This window comes from Calidris pugnax, unplaced genomic scaffold (genome assembly GCF_001431845.1).
Source record: "Calidris pugnax isolate Ruff unplaced genomic scaffold, ASM143184v1 scaffold188, whole genome shotgun sequence".
In the NCBI taxonomy this organism is placed as follows: domain Eukaryota; kingdom Metazoa; phylum Chordata; class Aves; order Charadriiformes; family Scolopacidae; genus Calidris; species Calidris pugnax.
In genome coordinates this window covers 5,181,453-5,202,254 of record NW_015091257.1, presented here as the reverse complement: position 1 = coordinate 5,202,254, position 20,802 = coordinate 5,181,453, and the positions used below count along the sequence as shown (strand labels likewise).

General features: G+C 39.5%; 1 long non-coding RNA gene across 1 annotated transcript; it reads right to left on the bottom strand.

Moving 5' to 3' along the window:
* Positions 1 to 10,839: 10,839 nt before the first annotated feature.
* On the bottom strand, positions 10,840 to 20,038 carry LOC106898765. The gene is made up of 3 exons (XR_001413968.1): positions 18,123 to 20,038; positions 17,120 to 17,228; positions 10,840 to 13,869 (listed from the first exon to the last, which is right to left on the bottom strand). It is a non-coding gene; the product is annotated as an uncharacterized LOC106898765 (long non-coding RNA).
* Positions 20,039 to 20,802: the final 764 nt, after the last annotated feature.

Below are 20,802 nucleotides of genomic sequence, written 5' to 3'. Positions count from 1 at the left end.
GGCTGAGGTTAAACCACGACAGGACTCAAGATGACATCGTTGTTGCTGTCCCCCTTTTTTCTGAACTCCAAGCCCAGAAGGCAAGATTGAATATATGCACATGCATTGTGTAATCCAGCAGTATGGATCTACTCATTAGTGCTATGTGTACACACAGGAAATTATTAGTGTTGCTCAAAGGATGGCCTTTCACAGAGTGTTTGTAGCAGTTGTTAAGCATCATGTAAGAAGTTGCCCTCGACAAAAAGAACAAGAATTGGTACTCCTCAGAGTAAATACTCTCTAATCACATCTTATCAAAACAAGTTTGGTTTTTTTGTCTGGTTTTGTGTTGTTTTTTTTTCCCTCCAGTATTGCAGAACTAACAGAGAATGCCTAGTTATCTCACTGGAATTAGCACATAGCTTCCTGTTTCCAAAATTAGTCTTTGTCAAAGTTACCACTTTCAGATGAGGTAAAAGCAACCTCCTGTTAGAACAGATGTGAAATGACTGCACTTTGTACTGGAGCTAGTGGTTTCCAGTTGGTTCAGTCCTTAAGGTACAGTTTGCTGGCACTAACCACTTTATGGCTAATAAATTGTCCAGATTTATGAATATCAGGTAATTTTTTTTCAATCTTACTAATCTTTTGATCTGAAGATTTCACTGAGATCTTATGAAACTGAGTTTCATTATTTGTCATTACCAGCTCTTCTACATGTGCAACTTTGATTAGAAAAAAGCCCAGGCTTTGTCATTTCACATGTAAAGCCAACTCATCTGTAAAAATAAAAATAATTTAGTACTAAACTTGGTTATCTGGTTGAGTGAGTAAAATAGCACCTATCTTTGCTCCGCTCAACCTGCAATGGTTGTCCTAGCAGGTCTTTCACTCCATCTGTGTCCTGCCCATAGCTGCTACCAGGAAGCTTCTGCAAACACCTTGGGTATTTGCCTGATCTGAAGATGCTTCAGCAGGAGAGAACGTTACCTTAGGATTTATTTCTAAAGAAGAGTATCTTTAAAAGACATGCATGCTTTATGGTTTGGCCGGAAGAGAAATATGACTTATATGGAAGCACAATAAAGCCTGGAAGTTGTAAAGCCAGATGAAACTGTTCAAACCTGAACAAATGCAGTGATATGAGCAGCTAAAGAGCTGCCTTTGCAGCTGTCTGAGCTATGAAGATAAATGTTCCTTTCTTCTCAGTTTCCTCCAGTTCCTCTTCTGAAGTAAGGTCCTTGTAGCTCTTTTCCTGCCTCGGCATAACTTTTTTGCCCTTTTTACCCAAGAGCTCTCAACCTTGCCAGAAACTGCATAACTCTCCAGATGTTCAAAGAAGCAAAGGAAACACAAATAGGGCTTTATTTCCTAAAAGCAAAGTCTTCATGGAGCAGTTAAAACCTTACTGCTCCGTCCTCTGAGGATGTCTTTTGGAAGAAGAGGGCCACAGCCACTGCCAGTGGATAGTGAAGCAGCCCGGCAAAGACAGCACCAGGGAAAAAAGAAAGGTGGGTGCTATTGGCAGTGGTAAAAACATATTTTTTGATGCACACACGCAGTTACTGGTACAAAGTTGGTATGAGTATGAAAATAACGCTGGAAAGTATGTTGCCTTTTTTTGCTTTTTTAGTATTCACCAGAACATGGCAACACTCTGCGATGACTCTTTTTATTTCAGGTGCAATGTTTCTGGCACCAGGAACACTCATTTATAAGGAGTATATTTGGATCCGTTGATTTTGCAGTTGTGGCTTCATCTGACAGCATGCACTGGAAGGCTATTTGCCTGTAGCATCTCGTCAGTTACTGGTACAAAGTTGGTATGAGTATGAAAACAACGCTGGAAAGTATGTTGCCTTTTTTTGCTTTTTTAGTATTCACCAGAACATGGCAACACTCTGCGATGACTCTTTTTATTTCAGGTGCAATGTTTCTGGCACCAGGAAAGCTCATTTATAAGGAGTATATTTGGATCCGTTGATTTTGCAGTTCATCTGACAGCATGCACTGGAAGGGTATTTGCCTGGAGCATCTTTTATTTTTTTAAATCAATTGGAAATCAAACTGAAGGGCAGGCTTTCAGTGCTGGTTTCTGTCATGGCATCTGCTGAAGCATGGGTTCTGATCTTTATGTTTCTTATTGCTGTAAGGATAAAAGGTTCACATTTATCTTCATTTTTAAATAAAAATCAAACACGTGAAACCTTATTTTCTCCTGGTGTTTTCGTTTTTGAGCTGTGAGAAGGGGCTAGTTTCTTATTTTTTTAAATCAATTGGAAATCAAACTGAAGGGCAGGCTTTCAGTGCTGGTTTCTGTCATGGCATCTGCTGAAGCATGGGTTCTGATCTTTATGTTTCTTATTGCTGTAAGGATAAAAGGTTCACATTTATCTTCATTTTTAAATAAAAATCAAACACGTGAAACCTTATTTTCTCCTGGTGTTTTCATTCTAGAGCTGTGAGAAGGAGAAGGGGCTAGTGCCACCAGCAAACTTTCTTGTAAATAAGCATAATATTTGAGCAGCAAGTTGAAGTTTTAGGGCCACGAGTAAATTGATGTGGTATAGTCAATCAATACAATCGTGATTATTTTTTTTTTAAAGGATAAAATATAAAGCATGGATTACAAACATAGTTAACACCCATTTGATCTTTGGTTAAAGATTATAAAACTGCATCATGCTTGTTTGGGTGGGTTTTTGTTGTTGTTGATGTTGTTGTTTTGTTTTTAAAGAAGCAGATGTGTTATTTTCAGCTCTAAGTGCGTATTTAGAATGAGTCAGAGTCCAAAAAGACTCAAGAATTTGCTGTGCAGCCTCTGCCGTCTCCCCTGTTGTGTGCTATTTTCTGATGCTTTCTGCTTTGCAGGACAGGAGAGACATTAATACACTACAGCCTACAGGTTTCTTCCTAAGGAAACAGATTCCTCTACAACCACCCTGTTCAATAACAAAGATTGTTTCAGAAAGGAGTTTCTGTGGGAGCTGTGCAGATCCCAAACAGCCTCTGCGAGGGCCAATTACCTGGTCTCAGTCACCCTCAGCTTTTCCTTTGGCAAATACCCTCTTTCTATTGGTACCACTTGTTCCCTTCCAGTAGCAGCAATTACTGCAGTAGCCTACATGACTTAAAGCACTAGCTTGGATAGGAAGGCACCAAAGTCCATGGCAACTGAGAGCCCATCTCTTTTAAAGGTCGTCCCATTTCTGCTGCTATAGAGACTTCTCCTACTGTAACTATCAACAAGGTATTGTTTTCTTTTCAGATGCCCTCCACATAACTTTTACACTTTGTTTTGTTGGTTTTTATCTTCCAGTAACATCTACTCATACTTTGACTACATTTCCTGTAGACTACACAAAGAGCTTTCTATGTTCAAAGTCTATTATGGTTTTTCATAACAGTTCATAAAGAGAAATATGATTTTATAGATCATTTTTCTGCATACTAATCTCCTTCTGAAGAGATGTTAGGCTAAAAGTTGTAGCTGTATATAATATGACATGGATGCCACTCAAAGTTTAGTTCCATAATAGAACATGCAGCATATTGCTTAATGAAATAACTTATTTCTCTTATAAGAATTTTTTTTAGCATTATTCTATTTTATCTGAAACAGAAGGATATTTTATTTCCTGCATAACCCCTTTCAACCAAATACAGCCCACAGCAATAACCCTTAATAGATATTTTATTTCCTGCATAACCCCTTTCAAGCAAATACAGCAATAACCCTTAATGTGTTCTTCCTTGATTACATGGAGGCTCAGCTATGCTTTTTTGCATACATTAGTAGAATACAGGAAGACCGTCAACCAGATTTGTGGTGGTGATACACAGGCTATTTAAATGCATGAATCTTGTTATCTATAACTGTAGATACTCACTGCTAACTCTTTTCTGAGTGTCTTAACCAATACACAGGTCTTGAGGAACTAACTTTCCTACAGTTTTCTGAGCAACTGTTTACTGTAAACTGTCTTTACTGTTTCTCTCTCCTTCTCTTAGGAGTTTTCATGTTTAATACATAAGGGATACATACTGCAACCCTTTTCCAATTAAGCCAATTTCATTTTCTTCTGGAATAACTCACATGAGTAGAATTGGAACAAGTAGCCTTTTATTAGGGTCAGGTATTATATAGCTAGCTACCCATTGTCTAGGGTATTGAATTACTTATACATATGCAGTAGCCTTCTTAAGAAGTTTTAATAGTTCCTCTGAACAATCTGGTGATGTCAAAGTAAGCAGGATACAAAGAGGTCATCTTTAGTAGAATTAATTATGTGGTATTTTTATGTTAAGCATACCAAATGTGGAGGGTTTTAGTTATTATTTTGTATTTTTATGGATTTCTCTTGTGTTGGAACAGGTTTGGGTTTTTTTTGCAGCTTATGCAGTGTGTTAAAATTTCTATTATTTATTATAATTATTCAATTAAAGTTTTCTTTTTCTTTAATTCCTGTTTCAGTAGACTATAGTATCCTCACTGAATTCTAGCAAGTTAAGGTTTCTGCTGTCAAAAGAGCCGTTTATGACTGTTTGTCTTCATAATAGTATGGGCTAGAATCACAGAATCACAGAATCACAGAATTGTAGTGGTTGGAAGGGACCTCACCAAACAAAAAAACCCAAAAAAAACCCCACAACAAACAACCACACAACAACACCAGCTCCCACCACCTGAACACACAACAACAACCTCCAAACCAAATATGTAGTTAGTGTAAATGCTGAAAGCAGTCTGGTTGTAGCAGTATATGATATAGACCTCTACATAGACTTATCAATTACATTGAAAAGCTTTTTAAAAGATAAAGCCTTGTAAGGTATGCTATGGTGTAGATGTATCCAAGGAAAGTAAAGCAGGTCTTCTGCTGATAGGAGCTCTTGATTCCTCTAGTAATATTTCAATTTTATACTAACTGTATAAGTCTGGCTTTGTAATTTAACTGCTGACATTCAGGTTTCATGGTTGGCTACATATCTTTTGAAAGCTGTTTCTCCTATATCCACATTGCACCATGAAACTTTGTTTGGAATATTTTAAGTCACTTCTACTTTAATGTAAATATTTGATTTACTGAAAAAAAACCTGAAATGCCTTTCCTCTGTTCCTGGCAAAGTGACATTTTCAGTAGTTAAATGTTTGTTCTTTTTGAAAAACCTGTGATATGGATTTTTTTTTCTTTTTTCTCCTAGAAATATTCTTAAAATAATTCAATTTTAAGATGTTAACAGTGCTGGGTTTGTATGTTCTTTTCTCTGATTCTGTCTGTCTCTGCTCTTCAGAAAGGAAGGAAGGAGAAAATTGACTAAAGCAGTTCTTAAACAGGTAAGTGCCACATTCAGTTTATATTATTTGATTGAGCCGCATCCTTCTGAGTCTAAATAAATGTGGTTTTGGCAGTCCTTACATGTATTAGAGGTGTTTTATTCTATAAACCAGGAACATACAAATATATGTTTTATTTGTTCATGTTTGTGAATGTTAAGATTTTTGTTGCTGTTTGCATTTTCTCCTCGAAGGAAAAATAGCTCACTTTCATGGACTGTTACATTCACAAGGAGTAAACCAAAGTTGGAATGCCTACAGTTTTAGCCACAGTTTGATGTTTGTGTTACTACCTGTACCGACATTGTCTAGATAGTAAAAAAAGGCAGAAAGTTTCTCTGTTCTTTAAAATCTCCCTTTCAAGTGTAATTCTGCAGGCCACATTGTTTCAGAATCAAGTTCCCCAAAACATCTTCCCTGTAAAAATTGGAGGAAGCTGTTGTACGTCACTGCATGTGTTCCTTTCCTTGCCTCAGGAATGCAGCCCTGGGTAACTCGGGCTTGCTGGGGTTTGCTTTCCTGCATGCCCTCTGATCCCTTCACCCAAAGCCTCCTGTGGGCAGAAGACAGAGACATCAGTTGGACCAGTTGCCTTGAGGGGCAGTCAGTTTGACACCAAACTGCATGATCTTTAAGACAATGAGGATTTAGGAATTTTGGTGGTTATACAAAGAGATAATCCCAGGTTACGTGCTGTGCTGAGGGCTTGGGTTAGAAACAACTGATTTAGAGCAGGGTAGAAAGCTGAAGTTTCACGAGAACTAATTTTTCTTCCGTGGATTGTTGTCTTCTATATTTCTACCTCTGTTACATAGCAGGGGTTATGTGACTGCTCAGTTTCGTAAACACGGTAAGGGTGTAGCTGGATTCTTGAAATCGAGACCAGCAGATCTGACAAATGTGGCAAGAATTTAGCAGCCTCTTGTGAAGGCGTTTTGTTCATAATGATTTTTGTGTATGCATGCTAGATGCATCACATCAGGGCAAAATCTTTTGAGCTGCACTGATAAAACAAAAACATCTCTGTATTTCTCACTTCCATATAAGAATCCTTCATTAAGATGCTATAGCAAATGCTGTTGGCATCTTCGGCTGTCTACAGTCTAAGACAGTCATGAGCTATTTTAGTCGTGTGTTGCAGAATAAAAGAAGCAGCTGCTTCAGTGTGTTATGAAGTGCACTGTTCTTGCACTTGGCATTAAAGGGGACATTCAGGAAAGATGAGGAGGCATTCTTTATCAGGGAGTGTAGTGATAGAAAGAGGGGAAAGGATAGAAAGTGGAACCTGATCTAGTGGGAGGTGTCCCTGCCCATGGCAGGCAGGTTGGAACTAGATGATCTTTAAGGTCCCTTCCAGCTCAAACCGTTCTGTGATTCAATGATTCTACAATTAAGACTTTTAAGTTTACTCTTTGAGCTCAGTCGTAGTTTGGAAGACAGTGGCCTCTGTTTTTGAGTAGCCTGGCTATGGACTCAGTGGCCCAAAGAAGCTCAAGTCAGTAGTGTGTGTGTATGGAAAGACTCTTGATTTGGTGCCTGTGCACCATGACAGGTATACACTGTCTGTTCTTGAAAAGACAGAGCTATGTAAATGAATGCAAAAGCATGGCAGCAGAAAATTTGCATTGTTTTAAATACAGGAGTACCCAGAATCAATCTTCTTCCCCACACAGGAACACTAAATGCACTGCTCATCATGCATAGTCTTTGGAACAAATGAATCCAAATAGGCAAATGCCTCCCTAATGGGTGGGTGCTTAAAAAGACCTGTAGGAAATCCTTGTTCTTATTTCCCTTTGAAAACTTCAAAATTCTTCTTTAAAGAATAATTTCTAGCAAATTACTATTTCCAGCAAAATTCCAGAGTGGATTTCCTGCTTTGGGATCTTTCTTGTGGTTTATCTCGTCATCTCTTTAGGAGCAGATGACAGTCTGTGTCTTTGTGCTCAGTGATGCTGACTGGCCAGCTCACGGGGCTCCCGCCTCAACCCATAGAGCTTTTTTTGGATCGTGACACAGAAATACGTGGCTGTCCTGATGCACTTTGTTGGTGAACAAAGTTGGTTGCCTGAGTTTTGTTCCCATACGATGACTGTTAGTACCCTTTCCCTTGCAATGGCAGAATGGTGTAACGGTGGGGAAGCCTAGATATTTGTCTGGGTGGAAAAAAGCAAAATGTTGATATTGATGTCATGGTGGTGGGGAAGCCTAGATATTTGTCTGGGTGGAAAAAAGCAAAAAGTTGAGGATTTGCTGATATTGATGTCATGGCCCAGCTGAGAAGAAACCAAAAAGCAGTTTAAATTATTCAGTGGTTCAATTTACAGTGAGCGATAATGTATTTTGCAAATTAATCAGTTGATTCATACTTGGCTTTCTTTTTTTGAAACTGGTAATTTAAAGTCAGTTGAAGGGCAGGAGTAACATTGTAGGGCTTTTTTCCATACTACAGAGGCAAATAATTTTTCCTCCAATTCTCTATTAATTATTTGCTTCCTTTATGCTTTTGCCTTTCTGCCTTGACAGAAAAAAAAAAAGCACATATACCAGTAAGGCACTTAGTAAGCTTAAATAATTCAAGTCCTCTTTTATTATTTCCTTCAAGGACATTTTATGAATAAAAATTTACTTATTTATATGTGATTTTGTTGTTAATGCTGGGATCTGCAGGGCAGATCTACCCTGTAATTCTGAGCAAAAACATTCACAACATTGCATTCTTCTAATATTTTTCACGTATTATCTAAAAGGAAAAAAAAAAAGAGAAGTGCAGCTTACTAAAGTAAACTTATAATGTTCTTCACCGTCTAATTTTTCTACTGCATTGCAAAATTAAGTCAAAAAAAGAGAAAAGAAACACAAGGTGAAATGTCTACTGCATTGCAAAATTAAGTCAAAAAAAAAAGAAGAGAAACACAAGGCGAAATGGTATGTATGTGAAATACAAACCACACAGCTGGAACACCCCCTTTTCCTGTCTGTCTAGTTTAGGAAAAGTCATTAAGCCAAACAATACAGCATTTTCCATTTAAGCACATAACATTTGAGTTCATAAAACAAGCTAGCATAACTGTACCTGCCTTGGGAACACTAGCTGTGAATAACTTCTCCACAGAATTTAAGAAATGTGGAAAGCAAGCATCACTGAAGAAAAATAGCTTATGCATTTGTCATTCCCACATCCATTTTTCTGACTCATTTATTTTTACACTGCTATTTTCCTAAGTGCCCGGAGTGCTATCAGAAAGCTTAAAACAAATGAGAGCAAATCCTCCTGCCTTTTTTCACTGGGGGTGGAGTGGGGAATTGGAGGGAGGTCCCACTGGTCCTGATAGGGCCAGATTTTCACATATGGAGCTTGTCGTTACCAGGTTCAAAATCTCAAAGCTATTACTGCTTGCCTTTCCTAGCATTGCTTCACCTTTTCCCCATATATTTTGGTGTGTATATATATATGTATTATATATGTATTTTGTTGTCATGTCTCCTTCTTCTGCATCTGGTTAATTGGAAAAGTCATTTAAGCTTGCCCTTGCTGTCTGCTGAGAGCTCTAGACAGGAGCCAGTAAAGGAATTCACTGTGCCCTTAGTTTCAAGCACCCCCAGCTATGTCTAGTACTGTGGAGGCAGGGAGGAGACCACATTGAGATAAGACTGGTGTGGAGGCCGTTCCCCCACACCCTTGTAATGTAAAATCTGAAGCTTTATGTTTGTAAGATTTAAAAGAAGCTAGAAGTACATAGCGATAACAGATGTGGAGGAGGGATCAAAAGCACGAGTGTGTGTATTGATGAGGTCTTGCATTGCTGCTTACGCCGTATCTCCTTTCTTGTGCAAAACCAGGCCAAGCTCTAAGGGTTTGTTGTGCTTCAGTCTGCACTATGTTGAGTGCGGTGACAGACTTCAGAATTTTAAAAACAGCCAAGAAAATGGAACTTATGTTGTTCGTATCGTATCTCAGAAGAGAGGTGAAGTTTATGTATCTGCCCAGGGCATTTCTACCATAATTATATATTTTACTATAGATGGCCCCAGTTCAAGTTGACATCTCCTGATATATATGCCAGGGGGAATCTTTTTAAGTGTACAAAATACTACAGAAATCTATAATTTATTACTCCTTGCTCGTTAGTAAAAACTATGTGTACACTTCTATGCTTTGAGTGACAAACATACACTTGCATCTCAGTTCCCTCTCTCCAGATGCATCTTGCTAGCACAGGTTCCTATAGGAGACTACTGTGTAATGGGACACTGGGGACAGCTGTAGCATATGATTTAGATGAACTTAAGCAGAAAAACAGAAAAGGTGCACTTAGCTTCTCTCTGAATATTTTGTGAGGGAGTCTGCCTACAGGGAATGAGCTGTCCTCTTATAATTAAAGTAGCCAAGTCATACAGAGCGCCACTGGCTCTATATTAGGGTACAGAATACACAAAATGATTTTTTGTTTGTGTAAAGGTTCAAAAGAGGAATTTCCACATTTTGAACAAGGACAGTGATTGTTTAGTGATGCAAACAGGGAGCTTAGTATTGAGATTTCTGTTTCTATTCCTGGTTTGTAATCTTGAAAACATCAGGCTCTTCCTCTTGTTTCTTTCCATAGCCCTATAAGTGGACTGACACCCTTGAAACTTTCAAAACTTAACTCTAATTTTTTTAAACAAGCTAAAATATATCAGGTGGAGCCCTTGGACACAGCCAATGCAGATGAAGTCGATGACGTGAGCAGACCACAGGTAGCATAAAAGTCATTTCTGTCTTCCTGGGTACAGAACCAGGAAGACTGCATTTCAGCTTTCACAGCTGAAAAACTGACCAAAACTTTATTGCAACATCTCTGCTGAGGTTGTGCAGTTATCAGGAGCGTGCAGCACTCTGAGTGTCAGCTGTGTCTTGTTACATTCTGGTGCTGGGGGGATTGGGCGGCACAAAATTGACATCACCAGAAAAACCAGATGTTGACGTGTTGTTTCTCTGATATAGCAACAACAACCACCAGAGGTTTAACTTTGTACAAAAGAGACAGCAAGTTTCTTCCATCCTCTAGTAGCCACTCTCTACAATAGCTTCCTACCCCTCTTTTTCTTCCTCTCCTTTGCTGCTGAAGACAGCGCTGAGAAAAAGCAGGTAGAAGAAATTCTTCCTTACTGTCTTAAGCACAGCTGAAAATGTTTTGAACCACCTTCAGATCCACAACATTTTTTCTCTGCTGCATTAACTCTACTCACCAGCCTTAGAGTTCACATCCTAAAGCTGGCTAATGAGAAGGAAAATCAAGCTTTGCTTATCTATTTGTCTTCTGGTAATGAATTTTCTGCTTCAGAAGTAATGCTGGGCAGGAGAGGATGCATGAGGAGGGTGAAGCACTGGACAAACATGCATCAGACCTGACAAGTTCTGTTCTGGCCCAGTGCTTTTGCAGGGAACTTTTTAAATGCGGCACAATGGGATTTAAAGAAAACATCAGCTCAGCACACCAGTTCTACTGTTTTATTGTCCTCGCTTGGCAACAGCTGAATGTCATGTTTTTGCTGTTCTTGCACATGCCTCTTCATCTTTATTTACAAATAATAATTTATATAACTTCCTTTAACTTTTTATACAACTCTTGAAGATAGTCGCATGACTTGCAGTATCATACATACAAGTATAAAAAGTGAAACTTATGCACACAACTAACTTGAGCTATATATGTATAAAGTCAGTGATTGAGCTAGTGCCACTTAAGATCAGAAAACTAAAAGTTTAACTTTAAATCCTTCCCACCATGGGAAGCTGAAAATCAACACTTGATCACTTGATCAAATTCTCAGGCATCGGGCTTGTAGACCCTTGATTTACTCGGCAGCATTAATTTTGGGCGGAGCTATTTAAGAGCTCAGAAACATTCCTTAGTATACAATGGAAGAGTGGAAGAAAATCATTAACTCTACATTGTCACAAGTATGTTCTTTCAGAAGCTGAAGTAGGACTTTTTTTTTTTGGCAAGGAGAGGCAGATGCATTTTTTTGAGGCCATGCATGCATTACTGATTATGTCTTCAAGTCTGTTTTCAAGAAAAAAAGTCAGTAATTTCCTCATACACTCTTTGGGGAATGTCTCAGGAATGCCTGCTCTTGGTGAAGTCAAGAGGAGTAGTGGTGAAATGAAATCTTACCTCCTTCAAACTCTGTAGAAGGGGTTGTCATCCCTTTTCCATAGAAAGGTGCTTTCTGCTAACAAAATCCCATCATAACATATTTCTCCAATGTGCTCGCTGTACTGCTGATCCAACAAGCAAACATTGGATGCTAGATTTAGTTACTTGTTTTGTTAAAATACAACTGTCTGGCCTGTATGTTGGAAACCAAACAACCAAGGCCTGCTCAGTTATTTCCATTTATTTGCAAAGACTGAAAAAAGAGGAACAGGATCTACAGTGGGCACAGTACGTGGGCAATAAGATCTCTGGGAAGCTGTAATCCAGGCTGTCTGTAGACACTACCCAACTGCAACTCTGTAGTTCACGTTAAGGGATTTCCTGCTCGAGATTTTCAGCTGATTTCAGCTGTAGCAATATGTGGTAAAGAAAAAAACAGTCTCTTGTGTTGGGCACATGCAGTGTGCCAAAGAGAACTTACACACAAGTTGAAACTTTATACAAAGCACATTCTCCACCCTCAGATAAAGGAAACCGTCAGCAAAGTGCAGAGAACAAAGAAGCCTATGACTCATGAAACAGATTAATGGGGTTTTACTAGCATGCCTAGTTTGAGTTGTGTATAAAGGATAAAAGATGTCTCAGATCATCCCTGGTGAATTAAGCAAATGCTGGATTCAGCTGTGGCTATCCTTGCTGTTCATATTTGGAGGCTGATTTCTGTTGGAATTTATCATATCTGTTGTTTTTCTTCATAAAATCATTTTTGGCGTGGCCAGTAACTGTGGGCCAAAAAGAAGGCATGCACACATACAAAAGCCGTGGGTTGTATTTTAATAGGGATCCCTACTGCTTATCATTGCTGTTTTATGTAATTGTCTGGAAAAGGTCAGCATAGTTTGTGCTGTGAACAACTGAAGCTGAAATTTATTTATTTATTTTTTTGCAGTGGACTTGCAATCTTTTGACTAAATGCAGTATGAAAAAGAAACTGTTGAAGAAAAATCAGGCTGTTCCAGCCTCAGGCCATTGCACCTTTGTTCTTAAATTGTTGTGAATCTAACAAAGCTAGTCCCAAATAAGAGTTGGTTATAAAATGTTTGGTTTAAAGAAAAAAAAAGTTCCGATTTTTAGCTCTAAGGCCAGTCTCGTACTGCTTGTTTGGTTTGTTTCTGTATCTCTCTTATAAATTCTGTGCTAGAATAGCTATGATTTTGATTTTGCTTTCTCTAGCACATATGCAAACAGTCATCTTCATTGTGGCTTTTTATGTTGATTGTACTTCTCTAATTACTTCTATAGGCTTAACATAGAATTTAAAGTACTTGCTTTGCTTTTAACATGCAGTTGTTCAAAGCAGCTGGCTGGTTGCTTAAATATATCTCAGAGGAGGATAGGGCTGAGGAAAGGTTCCTGCTGTTGGCTGAGTGAAGTTGGCCTCTCCTGTCGTGAGGAAGATCACGAAGAAAAATTCAGTGCTGGCTTTTATTTGAATTGAAGAACACGCTGGAAGAAGGCTCTGAAATAGATTTGGGCATGGCACTTGGTCCTTGAGGGACTGGGGAAGGAAGCCAGCCCTCATGTTGGATTGAGAAGGAATGCTGATAGCTCACCTGCAAAGCCAAGGCAAGTTTTTGTTTGCTCGAGAAATGGGGAGCCAGAGTGACCACTGCCAGAGGAGCTGTGTTATGGAGCTACAAGCTGAGGAAATGGAGAGCAACGGCAACAGGACTGAAACCAGTCAGTTAAAGGTGGCAGTGGCAGAGGCAACAACCCTCAAAGTTATTCAGCACTTTCCTCCCTTACTATTTAATATGTAATAGACAGGATGTAAGGGCTTTTCTTCCAGTGTTCCTGGGAAAAGCAGTATTCATTTCTCAAGTTCAAATTACAGCGTCACCACTCAAAAGAACATCTTGTTAGTCTTCCTGCCTGTGTTTGGGAAAGCCGAGATACACAGAGATGTGCACAACAGAAACATAACTGAATTGTTATGAAAACACGTGCTTCTTGATAAGTAATGGGAGCAAATCCTTAAGCCCGTGTTACTTGTAGAAGTTTCTTCTCAAACAGATGAAAAAATTGCCGTCAACAGTCTGCCAAGCTGTGTTTCTACCAGGGGAGCCTGGGCGTGATTCCCACTCTTTGGCTTCAGATGTACCACTTACCACCATCTCCATCTTCAGTCAGGAGAAGACCCAGATACACATCTCTCCTGGAAAGTTAGGCATGGGAGGGAGTTGCAGCATTTTCCAGGAAGTCCCATAATCGAGGTTACTGGGAATCAAGATGTGCGGTGGTGATGCTGTGGAGTCTGTCTCTCCTGTGAGGTAAACATAGTCACAGATGCTCAAAAATCCAAGGCTTATTATGTTGGTTATTATGGTTATTATGTTAGGAGTCCATCTACACAAATAAGGAGAAAATAGTATGTAAGAGAGTTGCTTTGTCATTGCAGAGGCAGCCATAAAGACTGCCTTTTGACACACCTGATGTCACTTTCATAAAATATTCAAAGAAGCACATGAAAGTGAGCTGTAACCAAAGCAAGAAGCAGCACTGTCAGTGAAGGGTATGTGCCAGATTTACTCGTAGCAGCAGAAGCCCCAAGACAGCTGTCCCAGCAGAATTAATCTAGAAGTGAAGTCTTTGTTTCAGTTGGATCTATGTATTTGTTTGGGGTTTATTTCCTCTTCGTAGCTTTGTTTTGCCCCAAATTGGATACAATAAAATAGGTTAATTATTCATGTCTGAATCGTGTTTCATAATGATTATGTCTTCCTGGGAACGAGGGAACCTGAGTGTACATTAGTTTCACTTAGAGAATAATGAGCCTATAAATCGGGCAAGTAAATGTACTTTACCTCCTCTGAGGTTTGTCTTACAATTATCAGACGTTTGCATGTTTGTGGCTGGAGCGGTGCAGAGGCCAGATAAAAGCCTGTAACACCACCTGCTGCACTTGTGAAGAGGAATAACCTTCAGCAGATGTTAGTCAGGACCACTGTAGATAACACAAAGGTGTAGAGATACGCACACACCTGGCAGAGGTGCTGCTTCTCCTACCAGAGCAGGAATATAGAGAAAAACATAGAAAGCTGAAAATTCAGTGTTGACAAGAGAGTGCAGGCCAGAGTTTGTCCTAGCAGGAGCCTTGCCTTGGGAAAGTGGGGGGGGAAAGAGGTCTCTTGGCTGAGGGTGCAAGGGGAGGGAAGAAGATTGGCTCCTGTGGCCCTTCAGTGCCAGGGATGGTCATGCAGCAAGATGCAACGGGGGCTGCAGGGTAGGTAGCAAGCACTGCTGGTGATGTCTTTGTGTTGCTTCCTGAGCTTGTCTGCTTGTTCTCAAAAAGTTTTGTCCTGGTGGGGAAGCCAGAAGGAAATACAGGCACGGGATTTAATTCTCTGTGTATAAGGGAACAAGGCTGGACTCTGCATAAGAAATAGGGAGGATCTGAAATTAGTCATGACACAAAGCAGCTTTTGTGCGATATAACCAGCTCATCGGTGATTGCTGCCCTACAACTGCCTGCTGGGGAGCAAATGCTGACTTTTGTCAGGTTCAGATGCTAAATAAGAAAAATCACCGTGTCAGAAAAATCACCCTCTGGAAGTGAGTGAGGGTATGGCAAGATAAAATACCAGAAAAAGGCAGTCTTGTCGTAGTCAAACTGGAAGTAATCCAAGGGCGTGAGTGGCAAGTGTTAGTCATGGGTATTTTCCATGTTCCTGTGACTACGTGCTCAGCCCAGACGCAGCTGTGAGGGGCAGGGCGCTGGGCAGTGCACAGCCCCCAGCTGCATCTGTGGAAGGGGCTGAACTTTCTGCCTGAACAACCATTGAACTTTCTTCCCTGCCTCCAGAGAGCTTCGCTCAGCGATAGAGGAACTTCGGAGTATGCATGTTATCCTCACGGCATGGGGGACCTGACTCCTCACAGGATTTCTGCATGCTCTGGGTTTGGTGCAAGACTTGAGAGCAAAACCTCAAAACCTCAGTCAAGAGCGAATGTTCTGTGGGAATAGCTGGTACTGACTAAATTTCTGCTGAATGGCACAATGCCAAGCACTACAGTTTATGTCATTGTTCCCTTGGAAGGAGATTTGATCCTTTATGCATCTATGAGACTTGCATTTTGTATAAGTGTAAGTTTTTGAGAGGCTTTCAACTAGCAACTAGTACTACAGTGATTGACTGGATTCTGATTTACCAGCAGTGAGAACAGCAGCTAATCTTTTCCTGGGTTATGATTTATTTATTTGTAGATGCTGAAAAAGATGAGATAATTGAAATTCACGGACTGTCCATTTAAGACTGTACGCTCAGCAAAGTCCAAATAAATAAGCCTAGCCTGGAAAATCTTGCCCAGGTGAAGGTACTCCTTCTTTCCCTGCTGCAGTGTTTATATATCTGGAAAAGCCCTAGCTCACCAGCACCCGTGGTTTGTAAAGCATCTTGACTGTCCAAGGCCCAGGCCCTGCAGCAGGCAGCCTCTCCATTAGGAGTGCTGAAGACCAGCACAGTTGCAGTGTTTTCCAGACATAAAAGATCAATTCTAGATAAAAAAAAATCAATTCATGAGCACCTGATAACATGGAAAAATCATGGTTTTCCTCTTTTTTTTTTTTCTTTCTTTTTTTGCTTAGATAATGAGTTTAGAGGAAAACCATAAACATCTGTGTCCAGACATGGAGCTGCCATTGAAGGCAGGGGATCTGTTGCCCAGTGGCCTCTCGGTTGTATGATACAGTCTTTTTTCTCTCAAACTGGAGCTGAGCTAGTTTTGTGTTTCTGGGAGGAGCATGCAGCACACTGCGCAGAATACAAAAATGCTGCTCTTAGATAATAGGACATTAAGTAACAGCCCAGCTTCTTGGTTGCAATAGCAAGCCAAAAACTTGGTGCTTGAGGCAGGATTAAGCAATAGCAGCCCATTTCCACTGCGGTGGAATAGGTCAGATCCTCTTTCAGTTCATGGAAAATCATAGTATTTAAACCTTGTGGCTGGGCTTCCAGCTCTTCCACAGCTGCATAGCTTTCTGGTGGGGTGATATTGATGAGACTAGTGAAACACAGGCCAAAAAATATATTTGGAAGCTAGAATGACAGACAAGCTTTTAGCAGATTTTCAGTACTAACAGCACTGACTACAAGCTTCTCTAGTCCCCTCCTCAAGATAATGTTTTTAAAATGTGATTCAAGGAAATGGATTCCTAAACGTGGGGTTTTACAAGTCTCTGTCTTTATCTGGTCCTAACCTATGAAATCCTGAAACATTTGTCTATTAAAGTTGTACAAATCAGGGTAAATCTAAGTCAAACATCCTGGGACTTGTCGCTTTTTTCACCTCATGTCAATTTAATTAAGGAAAAAATTAAGAGAATAGTTACACCAAATGAGAAGTTAAAAAAGTCGTGCCGAATCAGCATGCCCGTCTGTCTTTCATTAGCGTGCTATGACTCACACAGATGTCTGGGGATCATTTCGTTTCCTTCCTGCCCCGAAAAAGAGGTTTTCACAATTAGAATGTAGCCACCTCTTTTAGCCTTAATTTTAACTTCTGTGCAGGAAATTCATTCTAGAGAAAATAACGTGGATGCCAGTTGCTAGCTAGTTATGGAAGAAAGCAGAGTAATAAAGTATAGTTACTCCCTTACTTTTTATCTTTTTCTGTATGTTGCTTTAGTGCTGCTTCCACAATCATTCAGGAGTACGAAGCTAGCATGATATGTCTCTGCTGTTCCTCACAGTCTGTGTCTTCACCACCTGGATGCAGGATGGATGAGAAGCACATTTCAAGGCTTTATAATGACACTTCCCACAAAACAGCCATAGAAATAAGAAGCAGAAGGGATAGAGAAGGGATATATCAGTAAATTTGGAGCTTTTAGCCTGGAGAGGAAGTCAGGGAAGGTGTTCCTCTTTGGCATGTTTCTGTGTTTTGTGTGAAGCAGTTGCTAGGTAAATTGCAGAAGGACTCTTGGCAGTAGTTCTTCTGCCTCTTCATGAAGCTGGCCCTTACTACAACAGAAACCTGTGTATTCACATGGTTGATAGGCCAGAAATATAAACAGCTAACTTACAGGGATTTCACAGCTGCATTTGCATGGCAAAATGAATGTTTGTAAAATGAACCAGCTGTGATTATTAATAATCAATAATTATTAATAATTATGAAACATGATTGGTTAACAGAAAGAAAATTTCCCTTCATACCTAGGTATAAACATTGAAGAACTATTTAATAGTATGATAGCATGTCTGAGAGAAACATTTGGCTTTTAGCTGTGTGTTAAGAATTCCATTGTGTTCCCAGGACACAAGAGAAAGCATTCCATAAATATTTACTATGAACGCATTGTTAAAACTTGATTAATGTGAATGGACAAGAGACAAACATTGGTTGCTCTGTTTAATGTTGTGGTCCTTGTTCATTTATCATACTTCTTTTTTTTTTTTTTTTTTTTTTTTTTTTTTTTTTTTCCCAAGGAAAAAGGACACACAAAGTCAATGTAAGCAGTTTAGAGCAACGAAGCTATCTTTGCAGCTAGAACTATTTTTTAGTGAACACTCTCTCTAGATGAGCGTCAAATTAGGTAGATGTCATTGTGTGAGACTTTCCATACGGATATATTGGATGTGTCAAGTAAAACAACTTACCATTTGACAGATGATGGTTTTCAAGAAGACTACTGCATTCACATTGCTGGGTCGCTGCTGGAAGAGCCAGATGAAGCTGATGCAGTTCCAGATGCTAAATATGAAAAGTTGATTGGAAGGATCGACAAATGTAGCATTTGCAACCACAGACTTGCTGCTGAGGTACCCACTAAGTGGGTTTTGTATACTTCTGATATTGAAGCACTGCAATGCACAGCGTCATACATCAGGGAAATGTTAGTCTTGATGTCTCAGATATACGTTCATTTGCAAATACCCAGTCCATAAATTAAAGACTGTTTCCTTTAGCCATAGACAAATTTTCTTTATGGGTAATTTCAATGAGCATTTAAGTTTACATAGCAAAGAAATAAGTAATATTTCCACTCTAAGTATTATTTCCACAGCAAGCAGCTGTGTTAAACAGTTTGAGTAGCTTTTCAGATAAAGAGAACTGCCAGGGAAAATGATGAAGGATGCTGACTTTTGGTCTCAGGTTTTTTCCTTTCCTTCTGTGTGCTATTTAGTGGAACTCGAGAATTTGAAATAGTGCCCTTGGTTTTGAATGGGAGAAGGGGTAAAAGACATTCATTAAAGATGATCAGCAAGTGCAAAATGTTCCTTACAGCTTCTTGACTACTGTTCACCCCTCCCTGCAAGCCATTCATTCCTGAGGCTTGTGGGTCTGGCAGAGCAATTCATCATTAACCTCTCTATTACACTCAGCTATTTTACAAATAGAAAGCACATACCTACCAGACAAATTTTGAGATAGCCTAGGATTTCTATAAAAAGAGGGTGGAAACAACTTCAGTTAATGTAGTACATTCTCTTAAAATATTGTCTTAGCATTTGGCATTTAGTATGATACCATTGGAATCTGAATTCCAAGTTTTTTGTAATTGGACCTAGTGTTCTCTCTCCTGCAGGATTTCTTTGATGGGCAATCAGTATATTGAACATTTTGTAAAAACTTTTTAAAGAAAAAAAGTGGATATGAATAAGATTTCCTTTCTACTGTTGTCCTTCAGCACATTACAGTCTCAAGTGTGCTTCATAGATGTATTTGCATTCAAAACAATTATTCACTATATTATCTTTAAAAAAAATATATATCTGTCTTCCTGGTAAAATATGGGCAATCTGACCAATAAAAGGCAAGTGGGCTACTCTTCTTAGTCCTACAGTGCTCTGAACAGGCAGAAAATCCTGGAAACAATTGTCCTAAGGTTAGCAGCACAGGGCAGACCACTGTTTACATTTTCATTAGAGCTCTGAAGCCAGTGGCTTCAAATAGACACCATGAAGGAGATATTTTGAAAAATGGCAAGGTATGATTCCTTACTTTAAATGCAAGTTGTACCATATGATTTATCTTTTCCACAGAGCACATAGTGCAGTTGAATCAACTGATTTCTTACTGTGTTTCAGGTTCACAGTGCTCAGGCTCTATTGGTGATCTACTTAAGACATGTTGACACATGGCTGCTTGGGAAAGTGGTGAGTTAAAGTCTATACCAGTGTCCTAAGAGTCTCCTGAATACTGTGCCTCCCTCAGATCCATAGAAATGCATGATCACTATGCAAGTGGGAGATGGTGGGCTTATTTCTCAGATCTCACTACCTCCTTGGTGGAAATGTAACTTATCAAAGGTGCATAACAAACTGCTTTTGAGAGAATTATGAAACTGGCACGTTCATACTTTTCACATTTGTCATTGACAACGCAATTAATGAAATGCCATCTTCACATTGGCTCACATTATCATTCTGACACAGGCATTTAAAAGAAATTCCAGTTGTGCTTTTTATTATACCCAAGTCATTATTTGTATAGACTAGAGAAGAGCAAGGACCTTTTGTGTGTGTATATGTGAGTGAGTGTGCGTGCACACACTCACACACAGGAGGAGGTGTTTGGGAAATGATCAGCACATAGCAACAGAAAAGAACAGGTCTCTTTACTGTTTATAAGATGAACCCTTTAAAATTATAATGAAGTGTCTGCCATTGTAAACACAAAATCACAGAATTGTTGAGGTTGGAAGGCATCTCATGAAATCAGCTAGTCCAACCCCCCTGCTGAAGCAAGGTCAGCCAGAGCAGGCTGCTCGGGACAAGCCTCATTCTGATCATCAAATAAGTGTTGGATTACCAAAAGAACCTATGGTAGTGGCTTAGGATCATAAGATCTTTCTAAGTGTGTTTTGTCTTACTGTATTCTGTTCTTCGCATTCATGGCTCTTGTTCTCAGCAGTTTCTCTGAAACCATGACAGTAAAGAATTGTAATTAAGAACAAACCTAGAGATTCTCCCTTAATCACATGATTCCAGAAGCTGAAGTTTAGGACAAAAAATAGATACAGAGATTTTTAAATTATTCAAACAGTGTGTCACATCTACTCTAGACTCCACGCAAAGTTGCATGCAGTAGGATTAACAGCCAGCCCTTGAGCAGAACAGTGGTTATAAATTAACTACCCAGACTGAAAATAATGGATTTCATAACCAGGGATTTCCCCAGGCTTTACTCAGCTCAGGGATGAAAATTACCAAATGTTTTAGGAAGAAGCCACAGCTGATCTCAACTGCAATAATGACTTTCTAAGGAGAGGGTCACTCCACTTCTTCTTGATGTGGTTTGATTGCTTCAAAAACAGTACAGGAGAGAGAAATGTTA